This window comes from Triticum aestivum, chromosome 3A (assembly GCF_018294505.1).
Source record: "Triticum aestivum cultivar Chinese Spring chromosome 3A, IWGSC CS RefSeq v2.1, whole genome shotgun sequence".
In the NCBI taxonomy this organism is placed as follows: Eukaryota; Viridiplantae; Streptophyta; class Magnoliopsida; order Poales; family Poaceae; genus Triticum; species Triticum aestivum.
In genome coordinates this window covers 555,872,231-555,887,219 of record NC_057800.1, presented here as the reverse complement: position 1 = coordinate 555,887,219, position 14,989 = coordinate 555,872,231, and positions in this window count along the sequence as shown.

The following is a 14,989-nucleotide window of genomic DNA, read 5'->3' as shown; positions in this document are numbered from 1 at the left end:
GCGTGCCGTCTTGAATGGGCCCACCATGTCCAGTCCCCAAACGGAGAAGGGCCAGGTGAGGGGAATGTTCTTGAGTGCCGAAGCCGGCATGTGTTGCTTGGAGCTGAAGAGTTGGCACCCTTCGCAATATTTGACTAATTCCTTGGCGTCATCCAAAGCAGTCGGCCAAAAGAAACCATGGCGGAAGGCTTTGGCGACGAGTGATCTTGAGGCCGCATGGTGGCCGCATTCTCCTTGGTGAATGTCTCTAAGGATTGCAATGCCCTTCTCTTGCTCGACGCACCGTTGGAGGACTCCAGTGACACTGTGCTTGACGAGTTCTCTGTTGACGATTGTGTATGCTTCGGCTCGATGCTAGACTTGTCTTGCCTCTGCTTCGTCAGCCGGCAGATCTTGGTTTACTAGGAAGTTGAGGATGGACTGGGCCCATGACGGAGCCGCGACTTCTCCTACTGCCAATGTGGCTACTGCCACCAGGGTGGGCGGGCTGGGTGGTGAAATGCTGGAGTCGGCCGCCGGTTGTTGTGCTGGTGCAGTCCCCGGGCCGGCTACTGCAGTCCCCGAGCCGGGTGTGGCAGTCCCTGAGCCGGTTGCCGAAGTCCCCGGGCCGACTACTGAAGTCCCAGGGTCGCCTGCTTGGTTCTTCAAGCCGGAGCCGGCCGCGTCGGGGTCAGGCGGTACGAAGATGGAATCGGACTCTGGAGACGGCTTGATGGACGGATTGAGGAGGCGTTGTAGAGCGATGCCGGTTGGTATTGCTTGCCGAGTGGAGCCTATTCGAGCCAGGGCATCGGCTGGCTCGTTGTCGGCTCGCAGTACGTGGAGGAACTCGCATCCTTCAAAGTATCCGCTGAGTTGTTGGACCAGGAAGCGGTAGCTTGCCATATTTGCGTCCTTGGCATCCCAGTCGCCGGATGATTGTTGGACCACCAAGTCCGAGTCGCCATAACATAGGATCCGGCGAATGCCGAGTTCTTTGGCAAGCCGGAGCCTGTGTATGAGCGCCTCGTACTCGGCCACGTTGTTGGAGGCGGCAAAGTGAATCTGCAGCGTGTATCTGAGCTTGTCGCCTTTGGGAGAGGTAAGGACGACGCCGGCTCCCAAGCCGGTGCGCATCTTGGACCCGTCGAAGTGCATGCGCCAATGGGTGGAGTCGGGAGCCGGCGGCAGGTATTGGGTCTCGGCCCAATCGACGAGGAAGTCGGCCAGTGCTTGGGACTTGATGGCGGTGCGGGGCTGGTAGAAGATTGTGTAAGGGGCCAGCTCGATGGCCCATTTCGCCACCCGGCCGGATGCGTCCCGGCTGCCTATGATCTCGGCCAGCGGGGCGGTGCATACGACCGTGACGAGATGCTCTTGAAAGTAGGGCTTCAGCTTCTTGGCGGTGAGGTACACGCCGTAACACATCTTCTGGTAGTGCGGGTAGTTCTGCTTTGAAGCGGACAGCACCTCGCTCAAATAATACACCGGCCTCTGGACCGGCTGGGCTCGGCCTTCTTCTGGGCGTTGGACTACGATGATGGTGCTGACCACCCGGCTGGTTGCGGCAATGTAAAGGAGCATGGGCTCTTTCTCAGTCGGTGCCGCTAGGATGGGCGGCGTGGCCAGCATCTTCTTCAACTCGTGAAAAGCTTGATCGGCCTGGTCGTTCCACCCGAAGTGAGTGCTCTTCTTCATGAGGCGGTAGAGGGGGAGAGCTTTCTCTCCGAGCCGGCTGATGAAGCGGTTCAAGGAGGCCAAGCATCCAGTGAACTTTTGGATGTCTCGAAGCTTGGTGGGGATCGCCATTCTCTCGATGGCCTTGATCTTCACCGGGTTGCATTCGATGCCGCGTTCAGAGACTAGGAAGCCTAGGAGCTGGCCGGCTGGCACTCCGAACACGCATTTCTCAGGGTTGAGCTTGATTTGGAACCGGCGTAGGTTCTCAAATGTTTCTTTGAGGTCTTCCAGCAAGGTGTCGCGCTTCTCCGTCTTCACCACAATGTCGTCTACGTAGACATGAGCTTTTCTGCCGAGTTGCTTGAGGAGGCACTTCTGCATGCAGCGCTGAAAAGTGGCACCGGCATTTCTTAAGCCGAATGTCATAGTCAGGTAGCAGAAGGCTCCAAATGGCGTGATGAAGGCGGTCTTCAGGCGGTCGTCCGGATCTAGCTTTATCTGGTGATATCCTGAGTAAGCATCCAAGAAACTCAACAGCTCGCATCCGGCCGTGGAGTCTATCACTTGGTCAATCCTTGGCAGGGCAAAGGGATCTTTGGGGCAAGCCTTGTTGAGGCTTGTGTAGTCTATACACATGTGCCACTTGTTGTTCTTCTTTAGCACGAGGACCGGGTTGGTCAGCCACTCTGGAAAGAAAACTTCCATAATGAAGCCGGCTGCCAGGAGCCGGGCTATCTCCTCTCCCACAATCCTGCGTTTCTCCTCCGACAGTCGGCGAAGGGGTTGTTTGACTGGCTTTGCATCTTCTCGAACGTGCAGTTTGTGCTCGACGAATTTCCTCGGAACTCCCGGCATGTCCTTGGGGGACCATGCAAAGACGTCCCAATTCTCACGGAGGAAATCAGCGAGCTCGCCTTCCTATTTGCTGTTCAGGCTTGCCCCGATGACGGAAAACCTCTCTGGGTGCTCGGGGTCAAGAGGTATCTTCTTCGTCTCCTTGGCCGGCTGGAAAGATCCTTGAGCATCATGCTCCTTGGGGTCGGGGGACACGGCCGACTGCTTGCCGGCTATGGCCACGACTTGGTCCAACATCTTCTTTTCTTCGGCAATCACAAGGGACTCGGCCAGCCGGCTGTTGGCTGCTACGCACTCAAAGGACTTCTTGTAATCGCCGGCTACGGTGATGACGCCTTTGGTGCTTGGTATCTTCATCTTGAGGTATGCATAGTGGGGAACTGCCATGAATTTGGCCAAGGCAGGTCGGCCAAGCAATGCATGGTAAGGGCTCTCCAGGTCCACCACTTTGAACCAGATTGCTTCCCGGCGGAAATGCTCCTTGTCCCCAAAAAGTACATCAATCTTGATCTTGCCAATGGGGGCGCAGGACAGGCCGGGTACGATGCCATGGAACACTGTCCGAGTAGGCATGAGCTGCTTCGTCTTGACATTTAGCTTCTCCATGGTGTCACGGTACAGGATGTTGATGCTGCTCCCGCCGTCTATCAGCACGCGGGAGAAGCGGGCAGCGCATCTATCCTTCGCGAGGGTGGCTTCCAAGACCAGCGCATAAGAGCCGGGAGACGGCATCACCTCTGGATGGTCGGCCCGGCTCCATCTGATGGGTTTTTCTGACCAATGCATGTGTCCGGCGGGGTTGGCAGCAACCACGCTGACTTCCTGGTGCTCTCGGCGTTCGCTGCGCCGGTCTTCGGGCTGGCTTGTAAAGACGATGTAGGTTGCTTGCTCGTCAAGGAATTCGTCGTGCACGGCTCCGACTGCGGGCCGAGCGGCCGGAGGCGGCGGGCCGACAGGCGGAGGCGGCGCGAGCCCCTCGCCTTTGGAGATTCGGGTGAGCCAATGGCACTTCTGGGTTGTGTGGTTGGACGGCTTCGCGCCGCTGTGGAACTTGCACGGGGCGTCGAGAGTTTGTTCGTAGGAGAAGGCCGGCTACCAAGCCGGCCTGCCGCCCTTGGGCTTCTTGGGCGCGGGTCGCCCTTCAGGCGGCACGTCTTCGACTGTGGCCACCTGCCGACTGGCGGGAGGCAGCGCAGGACCCTTGCGCTTGTGGTCGTTCGAGTGTGGGCGTCGGCCAGAATCCCCAGCCAGCGTCTTGGGCACCGGGTTGAGTACTTTTCCAGACGCGTCTACCCGAAGCTCGGTCTTCATTGAGGAGTCGGCGGTGGCGTACTTGTCCGCTATGTCCAGAAGCTCGTCGAGGGTAGCCGGCTCGTTGCAGAGGAGCTTGTGCTTGAGGAGGGTGCCTTCTCGGCATCCGGCTGTGAAGTATTCTATGGCTTGCACCTCGTGCACCCCTTCGCAAGAGTTGCGAGGCTCGGCCCAACACGTGAGGTAGTCGTGAGTGGACTCGGCGGGGCCTTGTATGCACAAGGAGAGCTGTCTGGGCTTGGGAGCCCGCTTGTAGGTGCTGGTGAAGTTGCGGATGAAAGCTTCGGTGAAATCTAGCCAGCTGTTGATGCTGAGAGGCTTGAGGCTGTTGAGCCAGGTTCGCGCCATGCCTTGCAGCATGAGGGGCACGTACTTCACGGAAACACGCCGGTTGCCGTTGGCTATGCAAACCGCCGTGGAGTAGTCGATCAACCAATCTTCCAGCTTCACGGAGTCGTTGTACTTGGGCGTGTCTCTTGGGAGCGAGAACCCTTTGGGGAAGGGCTCGTCGCAGATGCGGGGGCCGAAGCAAGGCGGACCGACATTGTCTTCTTCTTCCAGCGCCAGGGATCGCGCCAAGCGGTCGATCCGATGGCGGGCGTCGTTCTCGCCGACTCCTTCGCGGCGACCTAGTCGGCCGCTGAGAGTCGGGTGCGCCACTGGCGGTGGGGTGGGATATCTCTCTCCATGGGGTCGAGGCGGAGGCGGGTTGCCCCGCCATTCCGTGGCTCGGGGATGGCCGTCCGCGTCTCGCTCGATGGAGATTCGGGTCCGGCTGCGGCTGGCAGCCGGCTCTTTCTCGCGCCGCGCGCGGGTGTTGCTCATAGTCGGCGTTTGGGACGTCGCGCCGTGATCTCGGCGTGGGGGAGGGCTTCCTGTGCGGGCGTCGGCTTCGTGCCGCTGCGCGGCTGCATCGATCAGCTGCTGGATGCGTCGGGTCATGTGGGGGAGTTCTTTGGCCCCCAGTCCGTCTAGCTCGTCTACGGCCGCCTGGGCGGCGCGCAGGTTCTTGAGTGGAGTGGCGTAGACTGGGCGGTCGACTCCTAACGTGTCGGCGATGACGGCGTCGTGTTGCTTGACAATGCCGGCCCGACTTGTCCCGCCCGGGGCCGGCGTGCCGAAGGCGGCGCGGTCAGCTTCGCGCTGGTAGGCCTCGGTGAGGCGTCTCACAGAGGCCAGCCTTCGGCCCTCTGCGAGGAGGGCGAGGCGGCGCGCTTCCAGTGCTTCGTCGTCGGCATCAGCCGGGAGGGGGGTGGACAAGTCGTGGGCCGCCGCGTGCGGGGCGTCGTGGGCGCTCTCGTCGGCCGGGCCGCCGTGGCCGACAACCATCACTTCGGTGGTGACAGCGTCGCGGCCATCGGCTCGAGGAAGCGGGTCATTGTAGATCGTGACGTTGGTGGGGAAGGTGTCGTAGGAGGTCGTGTCGGAGTCGACAGGCATCGGGTCGGTGGAGCCAACCGACTCCAGATCCACATCGGGCTCGCTGGAGACATGAAGCTGGCCGAGGAGGTGGGCGAGGTGGTCGGTGCCCGCATCGGAAGAGAGCTCATCGGAGATGAGGGTTTCGTCGAGGGGATCGGCGAGGCTGCTCGCGGCGCAGATGCTGGTGACGCCTTGCAGCGCGTCGTGGCAAGCTCCATCGGGCGTGCCGGGCTGGCTACGCTCGCTGGGGAGGAACAGGGTTCCTGTCCAGAATAGGTCTCCGGACGACGGTGCGCCTGGCCCCACGGTGGGCGCCAAATGTCGGGTGGTAGGTGCGACATATGCCAACGGGTGGCTTATCATTGTGGGAGCCAGTAAGACATCGCCGGTGCCTGGAAACGGGATGAGGCGAAGACATGCACGCCGGCGAATCTTACCCAGCTTCGGGGCTCTCCGTGGAGATAACACCCCTACTGCTGCTCTGCGGGCTCTCTGCATGATCACTAGATGGACAAGTAGCTACACAATGCTCCTTGAGCTGTTCGGTGGGAGGAGGAAGAAGGGCACGACTAACTTGCTTCTTCTCCTTGTATGGTGTCTAAGACTAGCTGGGGATCGAACCCTTTGCATGGGTGTCCCGGGGGGTTTATATAGGCCTACCCACCGGGGGTACAATGGTAATCCGGCTGGGCGTGGGGCCCAGCCATCTGTGTCTTCGCTCTCCGGCTTCTGCGCCGACTGCTGGGGCCCACCGACTGGTGGGTCCCGCCAGCTGCCGGCTCCCTGGTCGACAGGCAGGCCCCACTGCCCTGGGCCTTGTCGGTGGCTGGTTGCTGCTGCTCAATCTTGGTGACGAGGCTTCGCCGAGGTAAGCATGGCTACAGTGCTGCCGTCCGGCGGGTGGCCACTGTAGCCTCACCGCGTCTTGTCTCCTTAATGGGGTGTCTCCTTCGAGGGGGTTTCGGGCCGACTGGGGGAGGCCAGGCCGCCTTCAGTTGTCTCTCTGCCTGAAGGGGCCCACCGCCCGTGGGCCGTGCTGGTAATCCGTCGTGGATGACGTCAGGGTCAGTGTGGCAACAGTGCCGCGCCGGACGGGTCATGGCCTCCCGTACGGCACACTGTGCCAGGCGCGCTCCGGGATTCGGGGGTGGTAGGCTCCACTGTAGCCACACCCCGTCACATCTCCGTTAGGTGGATGCAAACTTTGAGGGTACGGTCTCGACCGCTTTATGGGAGCCGGCTTCTTGGAGTCGGCCTCCTCGTGGCCGGCTTCTTGGAGTCGGCCTCCTCGCGGCCAGCTTCTTGGAGTCGGCCTCCCATGGCCTTCTTTATGAGGGCTAAAGTCGGGCTGCCTTCCGAAAGCCGGCCTGGGTGACGGCCAGCAAGGGGAAGGCGGCCCCATGTCTTGGATTCTTGAGAGCCGATCGGGCTCGTAATTTTTTCAGAAGGGCCAGGGGATGCCGGCTAGGCTACCCATGGCTATTTACTCCGACATCCAACGTATCTATAATTTTTGATTGTTCCATGCTATTATATTATCTATTTTGGATGTTAATGGGCTTATTTTTACACTTTTATATTATTTTTGGGACTAACCTATTAACCAGAGGCCCAACCCAAATTGCTGTTTTTTTGTCTATTTTAGAGTTTCGCCGAAAAGGAATATCAAACGGAGTCCAAACGGAATGAAACCTTCGGGAGCATTATTTTTGGAACAAACGTGATCCAGGAGACTTGGAGTGGATGTCAAGAAACAATCGAGGAGGCCACAAGGGAGGGGGGCGCGCCCACTCCCCTGGGCGCGCCCTCCACCCTCGTGGGCCCCTCGTTGCTCCACCGACCTACTTCTTCCTCCTATATATATATCCATATACCCCGCAAACATCCAGGAGCACCACGAAAACCTAATTCCACCGCCGCAACGTTCTGTACCCAAGAGATCCCATCTTGGGGCCTTCTCCGGAGCTCCACCGGAGGGGGCATCGATCATGGAGGGCCTCTACATCAACTCCATGGCCTCTCCGGTGATGTGTGAGTAGTTTACTTCAGACCTTCGGGTCCATAGATAGTAGCTAGATGGCTTCTTCTCTCTCTTTGGATCTCAATACAAAGTTCTCCTCGATTCTCTTGGAGATCTATTCGATGTAACTCTTCTTTTTGCGGTGTGTTTGTTGAGATCCAATGAATTGTGGGTTTATGATCCAGATTATCTATGAACAATATTTGAATCTTCTCTGAATTCTTTTATGTATGATTGGTTTATCTTTGCAAGTCTCTTCGAATTATCAGTTTGGTTTGGCCTACTAGATTGATCTTTCTTGCAATGGGAGAAGTGCTTAGCTTTGGGTTCAATCTTGTGGTGCTCGATCCCAATGACAGAAAGGGAAACGACATGTATTGTATTGTTGCCATCGAGGATAAAAAGATGGGGTTTACATCATATTGCATGAGTTTATCCCTCTACATCATGTAATCTTGCTTAAGGCGTTACTTTGTTCTTATGAACTTAATACTCTAGATGCATGCTGGATAGCGGTCGATGTGTGGAGTAATAGTAGTAGATGCTGAATCGTTTCGGTCTACTTGTCAAGGACGTGATGCCTATATACATGATCATTGATACGTCTCCATCGTATCTACTTTTCCAAACACTTTTGCCCTTGTTTTGGACTCTAACTTGTATGATTTGAATGGAACTAACCCGGACTGACGCTGTTTTCAGTAGAATTGCCATGATGTTGTTTTATGTGCAGTAAACAAAAGTTCTTGGAATGACCTGAAACTCCACGGAATATCTTACAATAAATAATAAAAATCCTCGCCAAAGATGAAGACCAGGGGGCCCACACCCTGTCCATGAGGGTGGGGGCGCCCCCTAGGGCGCACCCCCTACCTCGTGCCCCCCTGGAGACCTCCTGACTCCAACTCCAACTCTATATATCTGCTTTCGGGGAGAAAAAAATAGGAGAGAAGATTTCATCGTGTTTTACGATACAGAGCCGCCGCCAAGCCCTAAAACCTCTCGGGAGGGCTGATCTGGAGTCCATTCGGGGCTCCGGAGAGGGGGATTCGTCGCCGTCATCATCATCAACCATCCTCCATCACCAATTTCATGATGCTCACCACCGTGCGTGAGTAATTCCATCGTAGGCTTGCTGGACAGTGATGGGTTGGATGAGATTTACCATGTAATCGAGTTAGTTTTGTTAGGGTTTGATCCCTAGTATCCACTATGTTATGAGATTGATGTTGCTATGACTTTGCTATGCTTAATGCTTGTCACTAGGGCCCGAGTGCCATGATTTTAGATCTGAACTTAATATGTTTTCATCAATATATGAGAGTTCTTGATCCTATCTTGCAAGTCTATAGTCACCTATTATGTGTTATGATCCGTTAACCCCGAAGTGACAATAATCGGGATACTTACCGGTGATGACCGTAGTTTGAGGAGTTCATGTATTCACTATGTGCTAATGCTTTGTTCCGGTTCTCTATTAAAAGGAGGCCTTAATATCCCTTAGTTTCCATTAGGACCCCGCTGCATGGGAGGGTAGGACAAAAGATGTCATGCAAGTTGTTTTCCATAAGCACGTATGACTATATTCGGAATACATGCCTACATTACATTGATGAATTGGAGCTAGTTCTGTGTCACCCTATGTTATGACTGTTACATGATGATCCACATCCGGCATAATTATCCATCACTGATCCGATGCCTACGAGCTTTCCATATACTGGTTTACGCTTATTTACTTTCCCGTTGCTATTGTTACAATCACTACATAATACCAAAAATATTACTTTGCTTTCATTACTCTTTTGTTACCGTTACCACCACTATCGTATTACTTTGCTACTAAACACTCTACTGCAGATACTAAGTTTCCAGGTGTGGTTGAATTGATAACTCAGCTGCTAATACTTGAGAATATTCGTTGGCTCCCCTTGTGTTGAATCAATAAATTTGGGTTGAATACTCTACCCTCGAAAGCTGTTGCGATCCCCTACACTTGTGGGTTATCAAGACCAATTTCTGGCGCCGTTGCCGGGGAGCATAGCTCTATTCTTTGAGTCACTTGGGATTTATATCTGCTGGACACTATGAAGAATTGGAAAGATGCTAAGACAACAATTTATCCCTCAACTACGAGGGGAGGTAAGGAACTGCCATCTAGCTATGCACTTGATTCACCTTCTGTTATGAGTAAGCTTGCGACACCTAAACCTGCTTCTGCTATTCGTTCTGATATGTCGCATGTTATTAATGATGCTACTTCTGCTATACATGATACTTATGATGAAACTACTTCTATGCTTGATACTACTGTGCCACTTGGTGATTTTCTCGAGGAACGACTTGCTAGGGCTAGAGAGATTGAAAATATTGAATCTGATTATGATGATGAAAGTGATGATGAAGAATCACTTGTTATTCCTGAGGGTTATTTATTTGATCAAGAAGCTTCTTTAGCTATTTTAGCTTGCAAAGATAGATATGAACTCAAAAGGTTATTAGCTAAATGGAATAAGCAATCTCTAAATGCTAGGATGAAACCTGACCCTACTTTTGCTACTTCACCTAGCTGTGTTACTGATAAGGATTATGAATTCTCTGTTGATCCTGATATAATTACTTTGGTTGAATCTGATCCTTTTCATGGCTATGAATCTGAAACTGTTGTGGCACATCTTACTAAATTAAATGATATAGCCACCCTGTTCGCTAATGATGAGAGATCTCGCTACTTTTATATCCTAAAATATTTCTATTCTCATTAAAGGGTGATGCTAAAATATGGTTTAATTCTCTTGATCCTGGTTGTGTGCGTAGCCCCCAGGATATGATTTACTACTTCTCTGCTAAATATTTCCCTGCTCATAAGAAACAAGCTGCTTTAAAGGAAATATACAACTTTGTGCAAATTAAAGAAGAGAGTCTCCCACAAGCTTGGGGGAGGCTTCTCAAGTTACTTAATGCTTTGCCTAATCATCCTCTTAATAAAAATGAAATACTTGATATCTTTTACAATGGACTAAGCGATGCTTCCAGAGATTACCCGGATAGTTGTGCTGGTTCTCTTTTTAGGGAAAGAACACCGGATGAAGCTGAAATCTTATTGAATAATATGTTGACAAACGAAAATAACTGGGCACCTCCTGAGCCAGCTCCTGAGCCAGCTCCTACTCCAATTAATGATCCCATTCCTAAACCAACTCCGAATAAGAGAGGTGTTCTATTTCTCAGTCCTGAAGATATGCAAGAGGCAAAGAAATCTATGAAAGAAAAAGGTATTAAAGCTGAAGATGTTAAGAATTTACCTCCTATTGAATAAATACATGGTCTTAATTTACCGCCTGCCGAAGAAACATATGATCTTGATCCTTTACTTATTGAAGAACCTCCAGACCTCGATAACCCGACATAGGTAGTAAAGGTAAATTCTCTCTATAGATATGATAAAGCTGAAACCCCTCCTGCTAAAATTGCTAGTCAATGCTTGGATGAGTTTGATAATTTTATGTTTAAGCAAGAAGACTTCAATGCTTATTTTGGTAGACAATTAAAACAAGATGCTGATATGATTAAATACTTGGGTGATTATATGGATAATATTAGAGGTGAACTTAAACTTGTTAGCAAACATGCTTCTATGGTTACCACTCAAGTAGAACAAGTACTTAAAGCTCAAAAGGAATTGCTCAATGAGATGAATAGTAAGAAAAATAATTATGTTGTTAAAGTGGCTACTAGAACTGGTAGAATGACTCAGGAACCTTTGTATCCTGAAGGCCACCCTAAGAGATTGAGCAAGATTCTCAGAGAAATAATATTGATGCACCTAGTTCTTCTAAAAGGAAGAAAAAGAAAAATGATAGAAATGTGCAAACTTCTAGTGAACCTATTGCTGAACCACCTGATAATCCAAATGATATCTCTATGTCTGATGCTGAAACACAATCTGGCAATGAACATGAACCTAATGAAAATGTTAATGATGATGTTCATAATAATGCTCAACCTAGTAATGATAATGATGTAGAAATTGAACCTGCCGTTGATCTTGATAACCCACAATCAAAGAATCAACGTTATGATAAGAAAGATTTTGTTGCTAGGAAACATGGTAAAGAAAGAGAGCCATGGGTTTAGAAACCCATGCCTTTCCTCCCAAACCATCCAAGAAAAAGGATGATGAGGATTTTGAGCGCTTTGCTGAAATGATTAGACCTATCTTTTTGCGTATGCGATTGACTGATATGCTCAAAATGAATCCTTATGCTAAGTACATGAAAGATATTGTTAGAAATAAAAGAAAGACACCAGAAGCTGAAATTTCCCCCATGCTTGCTAATTATACTTTTAAGGGTGGAATACCAAAGAAACTTGGAGATCCAGGAGTACCTACTATACCATGCTCCATTAAAAGAAACTATGTTAAATTGCTTTATGTGATCTTGGAGCCGGTGTTAGTGTTATGCCTCTCTCTTTATATCGTAGACTTGACTTGAATAAGTTGATACCTACTGAAATATCTTTGCAAATGGCTGATAAATCAACTGCTATACCTGTCGGTATTTGTGAGGATGTGCCTGTTGTGGTTGCAAACGTTACTATTTTAATGGACTTTGTTATTCTTGATATTCCCGAGGACGATAGTATGTCTATTATTCTCGAAAGACCATTTCTTAATACTCCAGGGACTATTATTGATTGCAACAAAGGCAATGTCACTTTTCATGTTAATGGTAATGAGCATACGGTACACTTTCCGAGGAAACAACATCAAGTTCATAGTATCAATTCTATCGGAAAAATTCCATCGATTATATTTGGAGGTTTTGAATTTCCTCTTCCTACTGTCAAGAAGAAATATGATATACTTATTATTGGGGATGTGCATATCCCCGTTGAGGTAACCTAGCGTTATTCGAAATTTCTCCGGTTTCATGTTAATCGGAATGAGTTTGTTAACAAGACTTGATCAACCTTGTTAGTGGATTCCTTTTGATGAGCATGAGATGGATGAAACTAGAAGCACAACCTTCTGTACCCTCTCTATACTTTCTATTATTTAGTTGAAATAAAGTAAAAATAAATAATTTTCTGTTTGTTATCTGATTATCCGTGCAATATAAAAATACCTCGAAAATAAAATTTCTCCAAATGCCCTGAAAATTAAATATGATTTTTCTAGAATATTTGAGGATTTATGGAACACAGAACACACCAGGGGGGCCAACCACCTTTCCACGAGGGTGGAGGGCGCACCCACCCCCTAGGGCGCGCTCCCTGCCTCGTGGGCCCACGGTGGCCCTCCTCCACTTATTCTTGCACCCATCCTCTTCTTTTCCTCCCACAAACACGAAAAACCAACTCAAGCACGAGTTCCAGCCCTCTTTGCTGCCATTTTCGATCTCCTTGCTCAAAACACCTCTCACAAAACTGCTTGGGGAGATTGTTCCTTGGTATGTGACTCCTCCATTGGTCCAATTAGTTTTTGTTCTAGTGCTTTATTTATTGCAATTTTTTGCTGCTTAGGTGACCCTGTTCTTGAGCTTGCATGTCAAATTTATATGGTCAAAAGTAGTTTTGATGCATGATATAGGCTCTAGGCACTTGTAGGAGTGGTTGCTATCAATATTGTTTAGTTTGGTTTACTTTTATTTTGAAGTTACTAAAAAAATTTAGAATTTTTCAGAGGAAGAAAAATGCTTAGGAAGATGTTCCAAGGTGGTTCTTTAAAGAAGCAAGGACCCAGGCTTGCAATGCGTGATGCTGACGAAGAGCCACCAAGAGACGCTCCAGTGCATCCTTGCGAGTGGCCTTCTGAAAATTTTATGGATCGAGCGGGAATAAAAGAAGAATTCAACGCATATTTGCGTAACACTGATCTTGTGAGCTTCGAGGAAGAGAAGTGCAGTCAGTATCATAACCTCACTAATTCCTTTGTGAGGAGGTGTGAATTTTCCACTTCACGTAACTCTCCAACTGTCCTATTTGATCTTTATGATAAATCTTATACCATGGACTTAGAGGATTTTACCACTGCATGCAAACTTCCACAATGGGGTAGTATAAGGGATCCTCGCAAATCTTAATTTAGAGATTTTCTTGCTAATATAACTGTGGGAGAATCTAGAGATATGACACAAGCTACCATAGGGAGCATCCACTTTCCTGCTATACATTATTTTGCTCTCTTCATAGGTAGATGCATAAATGGTAAATGTGAGGCATGTCACGTGTGTGTCCCTGACCTCAGTATTCTTAGGAGTGATGTATTAGGAGACAAATCATATAATTTGGGAGCCATTATTGCACGTAGGTTGCATCTTAATAGACTTAATGGAGATTTCTTTGGTGGAATTTATGCAACTCGCGTAGCTAATTTTCTTGGTATAGATGGTCGCGAATATGATATTGAATTACCTCCTGCCTATCTAGATTTTAATGCTATGGTTCACCACCATTTTGTCGAGAGGAACGAATCACCTCTCTAGTACCGACTAATCTTTGACAGACGCCGTGCTGTCCGTATTACTCTCCTTGCTCCTGCTTTCTTTGATTATCAGGCAAGAGGAGTATATACTATTACCAGAGAGGAGGCAGATGAGTACGAGAGGAGGGCGGAGGCCGCTCGTCGCCACACTGCAGCTCAGGAGGCGATAGCCGCTGCATCACAGTATGACCCCAAAAACTATTATTATGGATATCAGCCAGGCCAGCCGTGGCCATAAACCAACTTAGGCCAAAAGCCTAAGCTTTGGGGAGTACGAATTTCTCACCGACATTACATTTATGTTCACACACACTCATTGCTAGATGTCGGTGCTCATACTTTTTCATTGTATCATCCATGCTAGTTTATTTCCTTTTATGCTTTCTTCTTGTGTGTTTAATAAACCTTAAGAAAAAACCAAAAAATTAGTTGTAGCTTTTAATCATTTTAATTTCCATGCTTGTAGTAGTAATTAAAAAGAAAACCCAAAAATATTTCCCGTTCTTCTTTTGCTTGTTGGGAGTTTTCCCGTGTAAATAGTTTTATTTCTTTTATTTTCTTTTCTTTGGGGTCAGTAGGAGAAGACCATGATTAAATTGTTGAAGTGGCTCTTATATGCTTTATTGTTGATTTAACCAAGAGCCCATATTGCTTTGTCTTCTCCTGTTTATTGAATGCTCGCAGATTCCAGCTTAGTCCAATGCACGTGCACTCTTATTATTATTCACATCGTTCGGCCGTGCAAGTGAAAGGCAATTATGATGATATATGATGGACTGACTGAGATGAGAAAAGCTGGTATGAACTTGACCTCTTTTGTTTTTGTAAATATGATGAGTTCATCGTTCTTGATTCAGCTTGTTATGAATAAACATGTTCGCAATGACAATTAGAGATCATAGTTGCTTGTGCCATGCTTGATTAGCTATGAGTTATAATGGTTTACCTTGCGTGCCAACATGCTATTGAGATGGTTATGATGTGGTATGATGGGGTGGTATCCTCCTTTGAATGATTTAAGTGACTTGACTTGGCACATGTTCACGCATGTAGTTGAAACAAATCAACATAGCCTTCACGATATTTATGTTCATGGTGGATTATATCCTACTCATGCTTGCATCCAATGTTTATTAATTTTAATGCATGTACATGGTTGTTGTCGCTCTCTAGTTGGTCGCTTCCCAGTCTTTTACTAGCCTTCACCTATACTAAGCGGGAATACTGCTTGTGCA